Source organism: Lontra canadensis, unplaced genomic scaffold, assembly GCF_010015895.1.
Source record: "Lontra canadensis isolate GAN:19392208 unplaced genomic scaffold, GSC_riverotter_1.0 scaffold11, whole genome shotgun sequence".
Classification (NCBI taxonomy): Eukaryota; Metazoa; Chordata; class Mammalia; order Carnivora; family Mustelidae; genus Lontra; species Lontra canadensis.
This window is the reverse complement of record NW_022631005.1, coordinates 18,769,286-18,781,550: the sequence shown is the minus strand read 5'-3', so window position 1 is coordinate 18,781,550 and position 12,265 is coordinate 18,769,286. Positions and strand designations below refer to the sequence as shown.

At 36.2% G+C, this 12,265-nt stretch overlaps 1 protein-coding gene across 1 annotated transcript in view; it reads right to left on the bottom strand.

Moving 5' to 3' along the window:
* The window catches only part of LRP1B (LDL receptor related protein 1B), a 1,927,222-nt gene that overhangs the window by 971,692 nt on the left and 943,265 nt on the right, over nt 1-12,265 (bottom strand). The gene's annotated exons all lie outside the window — the stretch shown is intronic.

Sequence of the window (12,265 nt, the reverse complement as noted above, 5' to 3'; positions counted from 1 at the left end):
CAGGTGCCATATTCCTCAGGACTGAGTACCCAGTCTTATCTATAAGTGGTAGCTCACCACAAACCCCCAAATTCTTCATCTTAATCCCCTCCTCCTCCCAGTTTAAAGCTGACTCATTACGGATACAGTGTAGTGGATTAGGGTGTAGGTTGCTTGAGTCTGAGCCCTGACTGCAACACCTACTGGCTCTTTGACTAAAGGCAAGTAATTTACCGCTCCAAAGCCTCATCTGTAAAAGAAGATAAAGGTATTAATTACCTCACAAGATACTGTGATGATTAAATTGATCAATGTACAGGGAATGCTTAGAATAATGACTGGCCAAAGTAGACAGTCAGTAACATTGATATTAATCTCTTTCTTTCTCTGTCTCTCAAAAAATTCAAATTCACATTCTGCAAATTCACATTCTAATGTAATACAAAACACAAAGGAAACAAGATAAATAATGCAAAAGGAGTTAATTGACTCTATTCTATGTGTAACTAGTCTTTAGGTAAATAATGATAGAGTGACTTGAGGTACTGGGGTAGTTGAGATCATCTATGAGAACATGCTCAATAAAATCCCCTCCATCATGGAGAAGTTCCCAGAGCACAGAGGAGCTCACTATATGAATTCCATGTGATGTATTCAGCATCAGTTTAATCAGGACAAAGGAGCAGAGCAGAATGTTCCAGAAAGTACTGTATTATAATTTGTCTCAGCATATATATGCTTCTATATTATAAACACTAAGAATATTATTATGAAAAATATGTAACATAAAGCTCTCTCTACTTCAAAACTACCTTCCAGAAAATGTCATAGCTCAGACATAAGGTTTTAAAAAATACTATTAATTGCAAAGTGTTTAAGGCAGAGACTTTTTTTTTCAAAGATTTTGTTTATTTATTTATTTGACAGACAGAGATCACAAGTAGGCAGAGAGGCAGGCAGAGAGAGAAGAGGAAGCAGGCTCCCTGCTGAGCAGAGAGCCTGATGAGGGGTTCAATCCCAGGACCCTGGGATCATGACCTGAGCTGAAGGCAGAGGCTTTAACCCACTGAGCCACCCAGGTGCCCCTAAGGCAGAGACTTTGATCCTCTAAATTTACCTATAGTATTGGCTAAAATAAATATTCTTATTTAATTTGAGAAAAATGGGATTTTGCCATTTAATCACAATGATCATACTTCAGCTATTAATCCTCTAGGTTCTAAAACAAAGTTTTATGAGTTATTCATCTTAATATAATTAATTTTAATAAAATATACCTAAAATTATTTTTTAAATCATGAATATTAAGTTGTCTGATAACTGAAATCTAATGCATGAGATAACCTACAAAAAATTAAAAAAAATAAAAACCAGGCATAGCTTAAGGAACATCTTTACTAAGCAACCTCAAATGTATTTATTATTCTGCTTATTATATCCAGGTACTTGTCTTTGAATAATATAAGCAGACACATCCAAATAGTAAGAAGGAGTATCTAAGGAAGGCAGAGTTTCCAGCAACTAGTTCTTTTTCTCATTAAAAATTTCCCTGTCTTCAATCATCTAAACCTATGTTTGTCTTATTCACCAGGAAGTCACTATAGATCCCTAAAATATCTCTTCTTATGGAATAAACCAGGGCTTTCTCTGTAAATTTAGCATGCTTCAGCATCAAAAACAAAACAAAACAAAATAAAAACATGTTTGGTAGCCACAGTTTGAATAATTGCTTTGTTAAATCATCATAGATGTTATCGATGCAGTTTTCACTGTCATCTTTGTCATCATCATTATCATCATCATTATCACCTCCATTCTATCCAATCCAGTATTGGCAGGGTTTTGATAAAGTACCTCAAAACATCCATCATGAACAAAATTATTTGCTCTCAAGTACAGTAATTTGGATTCCACAGCAAATATTCCCATGGCACTGAATCAACAATGCATCTCTTTCCTATTCTCACTATAATTATCTGTTTGGCTTCTTCCAGTTCTTTTCCCTAACAGAAACTTGATTATGTACAGATGCCATCATTCCCCATTCTCCTCCCCAACCAGCTCCCTCACCATCACCAAATCCCACATGACTGGGAGAAATTGAATACACTTCCAGATCTTGGGGTGGATTCTGATTAATACATTTTCCAAATAGCACATGGTATTCTCCCAGCAACTGAGACTCTTCTGGGTGTGAGAAATCAACCTTACTTAGCCCTCAAATTGAAGTAATAGATTGTAGTCAGATTTCTTTCTTTTTTCTGCTGCATAAGGATAAATAAATTTCCCTCAGTTGCTACTGGCAGTAACCTTAGGACCATGGGGAAAAAGGATGTAGCTGTGGATGGCAGAGCAGAGATATGGAAGGGATGTGACTCTCTAATGATGTCATTGAGGTGTCAATTCAACCAAGCTTGGATCCAGCCAGGCTTGGTCTTCTCTGGACTTCCTCTAAGTGAGAAAATGAATTCTCTTATCATTTAAGCAGGTAGAGTTAGGATTTTTGTCAGTGTCTAAAGTATTAAAAAATATATTGATCATTATCATACTATATTTACACTGTTTCAACTGTCTTCTCATTCTCTTGTGCCTCTGGTGTTACCCCTACCAATACTCCATTTTGTCATCCACTCAGATTGAATTTCCATTAACATTACATTTATTCAAAGTATGCTTCAAAACAAACAAGAAAACAAAAAATAAATTAAAAAAACTTAGTGTATATCAAACAAAATCCAAGATAGCCATTCTGGAAGCTAAGGCCATCTATGGGCTGGTAGTAGTAGTAAGATCTCAGGAAGAACAAATAGAAGAACAATTATCATTCAAACATCTGAAGAGTTGGAAATAGAGTAGAGAAAGTTCCTGGTGTTTCTAACCTTTCCAGAGAAGAGAGTGTTCAGGTTCTAGGAATTTGGCACAAATTATTTAGAGAAATTGTCCCAATAAAGAGATGTATGTTATTTCATTTACTGGCCAGGGTATAAATATACTGGTTTCTCTGAGTGTATGTTTGCCAGGAAAACTTTTAATAGATTATGTGTATTTGTGAATGTCTCAAGAGGAATGTAAACCTAATGAAAATAACTCATTCAAGGTAAATGATAAACCTGAAATCTGAACATTCAGGGGAATGTAAAAAAAAAAAAAGGCAAAATATGAACCCACTCCATTTAAAATACCTTTTAGAAACAAACTCTTTGATATACTATCCTCTTCTACATGTAAACTGTTAGTAACCAAAAGACAAAAAAATAATAAAATCAGAGAGTGGTTACAGTGGCAGAGACAGTCATCCATCAACAGAAGCTCCTAGTTCATGCCACTCCCTTTCCAAAATGTGGAGTGGTTGGCAACTTTCCATTTAGAAACCATATTTTCTAGCCACTTATCTTTAGATGTGACCAAGTGAGTAGATGTCACTAACTATGAATGGAACTGAAATAATAAAGGTCACTACAGAGCTAGAAATAGAAAAAAGAAAAAAAGTCAGATGTGCCTTTTCTCTCTCTGGTCAAAAATCAGAGGACTCTCGAGGAGAAGATATTTGCAAATGTCTTATCAGATAAAGGGCTAGTAATTGAAAACTATAAAGAACTTAACAAAGTCAACACCCAAAGGACAAATAATCTAATCAAGAAATGTGCAGAAGATATAAACAGACATTTCTCCAAAGAAGACAACCAAATGGCCCACAGACATATGAAAAAGTGCTCTATGTTACTCAGCATTGGGGAAATACAAACACAAATCACAATGAGATACCACCTCACACCAGTCAGAATGGCTAAAATTAACAAGTCATGAAATGAAGGATGTTGGTGAGGATGTGAAGAAAGGGGAGGCAGAATCCTCTTACACTGTTGGTGGTCATGCAAGCTGGCACAGCCACTCTGGAAAGCAGTATGGAGGTTCCTCAAAAAGTTGAAAATAGAGCTACCTTATGACCCACCAATTGCACTACTGGGTATTTACCCCAACGATACAAATGTGATTTGAAGGGGCACCTGTATTCCAATGTTCACAGCAGCAATGTCCATAATAGTCAAGCTATGGAAAGAGCCCAGATGTCCATTGACAGATGAATGAAAAAAGAACATGTGATATATATATACACCATGGAATGTTACTCAGCCACCAGGAAAGGAAATCTTGCCATTTCCAACAGTTTGGGTGGAACTAAAGTGTATTGTGCTATGTGATTGACTTATTAGTCAATCAGAGAAACACAATTATCATATGATCTCATTTGTATTTGGAATTTAAGAAACAAACCAGAGGACCATGAGGAAGAGAGTAAACAATAAAACAAGATGAAATCAGAGAGGGAGACAAACCATAAGAAACTCTTAATCATAGGAAACAAACTGAGGGTTACTGGAGGTGAGGGGGGTGGAGGATAGTGTAACTGGGTCCTGGACATTAAAGAGGGTATGTGATGTAATGAGCACTGGGTATTATATAAGGCTGATGAATCAGTAAGAAAAAGTACTAAAAATGTCTTTGAGCAATAAAAGTCAATTAAAACTTCACAGTTAAACAGAAGAATTTCATCTTCAGACATAAGGTGTTTGCTTCCCACTGAAGCATTGTTTTCAGGTCTCAAAGTGACCATCAATAGGTTGAAAGAGAAAACCAAGAGTGTGAGGAACAAAAAAATAATCTGAGTTTGATAGTTATTTCTAGAATATAACTTAGTGAGGCCGTTGGTATAGAAAAGTAATGAGAAGCAAAGAAATAAAAATTCTACTAATTTTCAAGGGAATTTATAACCACAAAAGTTATGAGCCTAGCTTACAAAATTATTTGTTTCTTCAAGCATTAAAACAACTTGAATGGAACAAGAAACAGTCTATATGGAGTCCACAGGGAGAGAATATTCCCCATTGCCAATTTTGTACTGACATGCATTGATGTATTGATGTATTGAACACAACAGACTAGAAAAAACCTCCCAGGGAAGCATAGGTAAAGAACAATGGACAAGAGGAAATGTTATAGGGAAAGAACCAGCATCTAGATAACCACCAGGGCAGGAGGGCCTTCCTTTCTTTGCCTGGTAGGATTTCATTATTGCTTTATGCCAATGACTACTGTGTGCCTCCAATCTTCTTTTCTAGCTGATAATTTTGTTTGTCATTCTATCACTGATCTATCCATTTATAAACAATATGGAGGGGACTGTGGGCATTTGTCTTTTGGTCCACAGTTTGCTGTATACAACGAAGCACAAAAGGTCATAATGAAGAGGTTTACACATCACCTAGAGATCCTCCACTCTGACCTAAATGTAGTATTCTATGTATGCGATTAGATATGTAAGGTTGAATATAGATATTTCATAGCTAGAAGAAAAGACTGTGACAGAAATGGCAAGTATTTATTGAAAGTTCTCACTTCCGTAGTATGGTGGTGTCATGGGCAAGAAACTGCCTAATCAGGTAATACAGTTAACAGCTATAGTCACCATGCTGTACATGTGTACTTATTCATATAACTGGAAGTTTGTATGTTTTGACCACTTTCCTCTAATTCTCCCTTTCTCCAACTTCTGCCATTGGTAATCACAAATCTGATCTCTTTCTATGAGTTTGTTTTCTCACTTTTTGTTTAGATGTCATATGTAAATGAGTTCATACAGTATCTGTCTTTCCTTGTTTGACTTATTGCACTTATTATAATGTTTTCAAGGTCCATCCATGTTGTCACAAATGATAGGACTTCCTCTTTGTTTTTTTATTTAATGGTTGAATAATATTCCACTGTGTGTGTGTGTGCGTGTATACAGTCATCTACATGTATATGACAAATTCTTTGGATAAAAGTGCAATGATACACTCACTGATAGACATTAAGTTCTTCCCATGCCATGGCTACTGTAAATAATGCTACTGTGATCATGGGGTGCAGATATCTTTTTGAGTTAGTGTTTTCTTTCTTTTTTTTTTTAAAGATTTAATTTATTCATTTGACAGACAGAGATCACAAGTAGGCAAAAAGGCAGGCGGGGTGGGGGGGCAAGGAGGCTCCCTGCTGAGCAGAGAGCCTGATGTGGGGCTGGATCCCAGGACTCTGCATTCATGCCCTGAGCCAAATGCAGAGGTTTAACCCACTAAGCCACCCAGATACCCCTGAGTTAGTGTTTTCATTGTCTTTGGATATATTCCCAGAAGTGGAGTTACTGTATCATATGGTAGTTCTATTTTTAATTTTTGAGTATCCTCCATATTGCCTTCCACAATAGCTATATCAATTTACAACTCCACAAATGGTACACAAGTGTTCCCCTTGCTCTACCTTTATAAGAGCATTTGCTATTTCCTGTCTTTTTGATGATTTGATGTCATTTCTCACAGGCATGAGATCATATCTCATTTTGTTGATAATTTGCATTTCCCTAATAACTAGTGAAATTGAGCAACTTTTCGTGTGCCTGATGGCCTTCATATTTCTTCACTGGAGAAATATCTATTCATGTCTTTTGCCCATTTTTTTAATGGGATTGTTTTTTGTTTGTGCTATTGAGTTGTGTGAGTTCTTTGTATATTTTGGATATTAACCTCTTATCAGATACAAAGTTTGCAAATACTTTCTTCTTCCCATTCCATAGGTTGTCTTTTCACTTTCTTGATGGTTTTTTTCACTGCGCAGAAACTTTTTTACTTTGATGTAGTCCTACTGGTTTGCTTATCTATTTATTTATTTAGTTGTTTGTGCTTTAGATGTCATATACAAAGATTGGTTACCAGTACCCATGTCAAGGAGCTTTATTCCTATGTTTTCTCCTAGGTTTCATGGGTTCAAGTCTTACACTTAAGCTTTTTACCCATTTCAAGTTAATTTTTGTGAGTGGTGTAAAATATGAGTCTACTTTCCTTCTTTTTACATATGCCTATCCAATTATCCCAGCACAATGTATTGAAGAAACAGTCTCCTTTCCATTAAGTATCCTTGGCTCTGTTATCAAATATTAGTTGACTATATATGCTTGGGTTTACTTCTGGGTTTTCAATTCTATTCAGTCAGTTTATTTGTCTATTTTAATGCCAGTACCACACTATTTTGATGACTACAATTTATAGTATAGCTGGTAATCAGGAAGTGTGATGCCTCCTGCCTAAACACAATTTTTAAAAGTGCTTACAAAGATAATTATCTCACTAAAACTGAAAAAAGACCAGATACTCTCAGCATCTGACTTTTTCCTTTGCATGATTAAAAACAAAAAACAAAAAAACACTTGAGTAAACACTACTTGACACTGTAAAACATCCACCTTGACCCTAAGGCCAGGCCAATTTCTCCCCAGACAAACCACTAAGAATCTGGCTCAAGGGAAAATATCAGTTTTGGATCAATATCCTGCAAAGCTCAACAGTCAAGCAGAACAAAATATAACTCAGCATAAAAGCTGTTGTTTTTTTTTTTTTTCTTCTTGTTCTTTTTTTTTTTAGTTGAATATGATTATATAACCTACAGTAAAATTCTGAATTTATGTTATATATGAAAGAGTGGTAATATACAAGGGGAATGGTGTCAAGTACTTATTTTATTGTTTTTAATCCTTTTCCTTTCCCTTGTGGTGGCATTTCCAAACCAAAATTTTCTATTTTTTGAAAATAATATTTGTGCATGACCCATTATTTACCTCATAAACTTCAAATAAATTAGAGCTTAGTATTTTCTTATTTACAATGTATTTTTTTATAAACTATAGTAACTATATCTTCTGGTTGTAACATTTGATATTTGATGCATAACTCTGTTATACTCCAAGCTGCATAAGAGAATACATCACATCATTGTGTTTGATGTCCTCATTACACCTGAGTGATATAGGATATCCATCCATGCATTTTCCAAAGCAGTACCACTGGCTCATATGAATTTCTTGTTTTCACAGAACTCTATGTAAGAAACAATTAGAAATAATTTTAAACTACTTGGAAATATAAAATTTTTCTTTTCTAATAATGGCACAGATTCTTCCAGTATGGAAAGTATTATCTGGCAGGGAGTATAAGAGCTTTCATGTCACTTGAGAATCATTTTATAAGTGAAAATAATTTACTTAATGTTAACCCCATGGCTTAGAATATTAACATAGATTCCAAAAGTATGGAGAATCTGATAGTATAAATACTACCATCAGTTTCTTAAAGTATATCTTTAAAGATAAAAATAGGGATACTAGAACTGTTATCCCGACTGTACTCCCACCCCAGCTTCTTCTTAGTATTATGTTAGTAAAATGTTCCTGGAAAAAAATGCCATTTTCCTTGAAAAGAGATTAAAAAAAAAATATTCCTCGATATGAGTTTGAATGGCCTTGGCCAAACGGAAATAGAACTCTCCTAGAAAAGGGAATGAAGAATTGGAACAAAGTATTTGTCCATATTCCAAACAAGTTTAGCTAAGTTGAAAGAGACCCCATAAATGCATGGGAAGAACAAGAAAAAGTCAAAGAATTGCACAAAAGATATTTCTTTTGTATGATATTTCTATATCACACAACACTGCTTGTGGTAGATGATGTCGGTTCTTAATCCATTTTTCTTTTTCCAGGTTAGCTTGGTCCCAATTTCGCTCCCATGTCCATCTGTCTTTCACATGCCAATGGTAAAAAAACAAAGAAAAATGGCTTTTGTTGTCCCATTCAGTAGGCATCTACCCCATTTCTGACCAAGAAGACATGAAAGTATGTCTGCTTAGAAGCTCTTCTACAGGGGCACCTGGGGGGCTCAGTGGGTTAAGCCTCTGCCTTCGGCTCAGGTCATGATTTCAGGGTCCTGGGCTTGAGTCCTGCATCAGGCTCTCTGCTCAGCAGGAAGCCTGCTTCCTCCTCTCTCTCTCTGTCTGCCTCTCTGCCTACTTGTGTCTCTCTCTGTCAAATAAATAAATAAAATCTAAAAAAAAAAAAAAAAGAAGAAGAAGAAGCTCTTCTATACTCAAGAAAAATACAATGGTCCCCCCCCCCTTTTTTTTCTTTATTTTTAAACTGAGTGTCTTGTTTCTACACAGGATCCCTAGAATCTCAATAGCCATTTGTGACAAGAATGGAATTCGCCTAAAAAGCACACACTAAAGATAACACTGCAAAGAGGTAAAGGGACACACATCCTTAATGATATTGTTGAGCCACTCAAATAACCAATACAGGAACTGTCTTATATCTAGATTTTTAAGTGAAATAATAAATTCCTCTGTAATTTAAGTTATATATAGTTTCTTTTTTTTCTATTACTTTATCTACTTGAGGGGACATCATTAATCAGAGTCAGAATTCAGAGAAGAAATCTCTTTTATATGGAGTAGAGGTATGGGAAGATATTAAATATAATTACTATAAATAGCACTATGAACTCAGTAATTTAGAGATAAGCTTAACAAACACTGAAAACTTACAGAGAGAAAAAGAGAGAACAGCAAAGAGAGCAAATAGAGATATAGGATGTTTTGCACTACTTTGAGTTATTTATAATATTATGAATCATGTCAGCTAAGAACACAGTGAGATTGAATCAATTTGGGGTAAGCTTCCAGTAAAGCTGTAGTGAACATAAACCACTCCAAACTACTCTTTCTTAATCCCAGGAAAATCACCATATAATTTGTATCTGAAGGAGACAGTGATTAAAGGCAATGACATACATGAACTTCCACTCGAGGAGAGGCCTGGAGAGGAATTTGTAGCATTTGACCCTAGACAAAATGAATTAATGAGAATAATCTGAGTCATATATAAGACAGCTAATACGGATTTTTACCCTTGAGCTAATATGGATTTTTACCTTTCAACCACTGACTTCACTCCGAATAGTGCAGACCATGACAAACTTACATGTCCATGTTGTCTTGCCTAATCACAAGAGCAACTCCTGAAAGGAACTTTGGATTGAAAAGTAGCAGTGGTAACTCTCCTGAAGCACTTAGTAGACTGGCCAATTTAAGTAGATGCCTATTGTTTAGATAATTCTCTATGAATCTAAATGGCATCAGGAGTGCTAAAGTCACCAAAGAAGGTAGTAGTAGTGTAATAGGTAAATAGATAAACATGTAGATATTTAGATTAACTATGGACAGATAAAAAATGAAAATAAAGCTATTGTAATGATACTCACTTGAATTTGTTGTTACAGAGAAGACGACACATTGGTAAGACTTGGGGAATAATTAACACAAACTTGTAAGATGTAATCACTGCACTCCATTCACTGAGTATAAGAAATGAGCAAATAACTCCTTGGTACTCTTCACATAGGTGAATTTGGAGGTCTACCCACCTAAATATTGCTCTGATGTGCAGGATCAAGATTGTTTCAAAGATACACTGATAAACCAAAATACACTTTTAGCAGTTAGTTTAGATAAACAAAACTATCTATCTATCTATCTACCATCTATCTATCTATCTAAAGAAACATTAAGTTTAGTATCTCCAATAAGAAAATTAGAGCAAGTCAACACATCAACTCAGTAGGATGATAACTGAAGTTAATGAAATGTCTCCCTTCTCTGAGGTTTCCTCTTCTTTTTAATTTTTTTAAATTTTTATTTATTTATTTTTTTAATCTAACAGAGAGAGAGCATGCACACACAATCAGGGATAATGAAAGGAGAGAGAGAGAGAGGGAGAATTAGTCTCTGCTAAGCAGAAAGCCCAATACAGGGCTCAATCCCAGATTCTGAGATCATGACCTGAGCTGAAGGCAGACAGACACTTAACCAAGTGCCACCCAAGTGCCTTGAAGTTTTCTTCTTCTTCTTCTTCTTCTTCTTCTTCTTCTTCTTCTTCTTCTTCTTCTTCTTCTTCTTCTTCTTCTTTATTTCTTTTCAGTGTAACAGAATTCATTGTTTATGCACCACACCCAGTGCTCCATGCAATACGTGCCCTCTCCAATACCCACCACCTGGTGCCCCCAACCTCCAACCCCCCGCCCCTTCAAAACCCTCAGATTGTTTTTCAGAGTCCATAGCCTCTCATGGTTCATCTCCCCTTCCAATTTCCCTCAACCCCCTTCTCCTCTCTACCTCCCCACGTCCTCCATGTTATTTGTTATGCTCCACAAATAAGTGAAACCATATGATAATTGACTCTCTCCGCTTGACTTATTTCACTCAGCATAATCTCTTCCAGTCTCGTCCATGTTGCTACAAAAGTTGGGTATTCATCCTTTCTGATGGAGGCATAATACTCCATAGTGTCTATGGACCACATCTTCCTTATCCATTCATCCGTTGAAGGGCATCTTGGTTCTTTCCACAGTTTGGCGACCGTGGCCATTGCTGCTATAAACATTGGGGTACAGATGGCCCTTCTTTTCACTACATCTGTATCTTTGGGGTAAATACCCAGTAGTGCAATGGCAGGGTCATAGGGAAGCTCTATTTTTCATTTCTTGAGGAATCTCCACACTGTTTTCCAAAGTGGCTGCACCAACTTGCATTCCCACCAACAAGGGTTCCCCTTTCTCCACATCCTCTCCAACACACGATGTTTCCTGTCTTGCTAATTTTGACCATTTTAACTGGTGTAAGGTGGTATTTTAATTTGAATCTCCCTGATGGCTAGTGATGATGAACATTTTTTCATGTGTCTGATAGCCATTTGTATGTCTTCATTGGAGAAGTGTCTATTCATGTCTTTTGCCCATTTTTTGACATGATTATCTGTTTTGTGTGTGTTGAGTTTAAGAAGTTCTTTGTAGATCCTGGATATCAACCTTTTGTCTTTACTGTCATTTGTGAATATCTTCTCCCATTCTGTGGGTTGCCTCTTTGTTTTGTTGACTGTTTCCTTTGCTGTGCAGAAGCTTTTGATCTTGATTTTATGAAGTCAGCATTACCCTGATCCCCAAACCAGGCAAAGACCCCACCAAAAAGGAGAATTTCAGACCAATATCACTGATGAATATGGATGCTAAGATTCTCAACAAGATCCTAGCAAATAGGATCCAACAGCACATTAAAAAGATTATCCAACATGACCAGGTGGGATTCATCCCTGGGTTACAAGGATGTTTCAACATTCGCAAATCAATCAATGTGATAGAACAAATCAATAAGAGAAGAGAGAAGAACCACATGGTCTTTTCAATTGATGCAGAAAAAGCATTTGACAAAATCCAGCATCTGTTCCTGATTAAAACGCTTCAAAGTATAGGGATAGAGGGAACATTCCTGAACTTCATAAAATCTATCTATGAAAGACCCACAACAAATATCATCCTCAATGGGAAAAAGCTCACAGCCTTCCCATTGAGATTAGGAATGCGACAAAGATGTC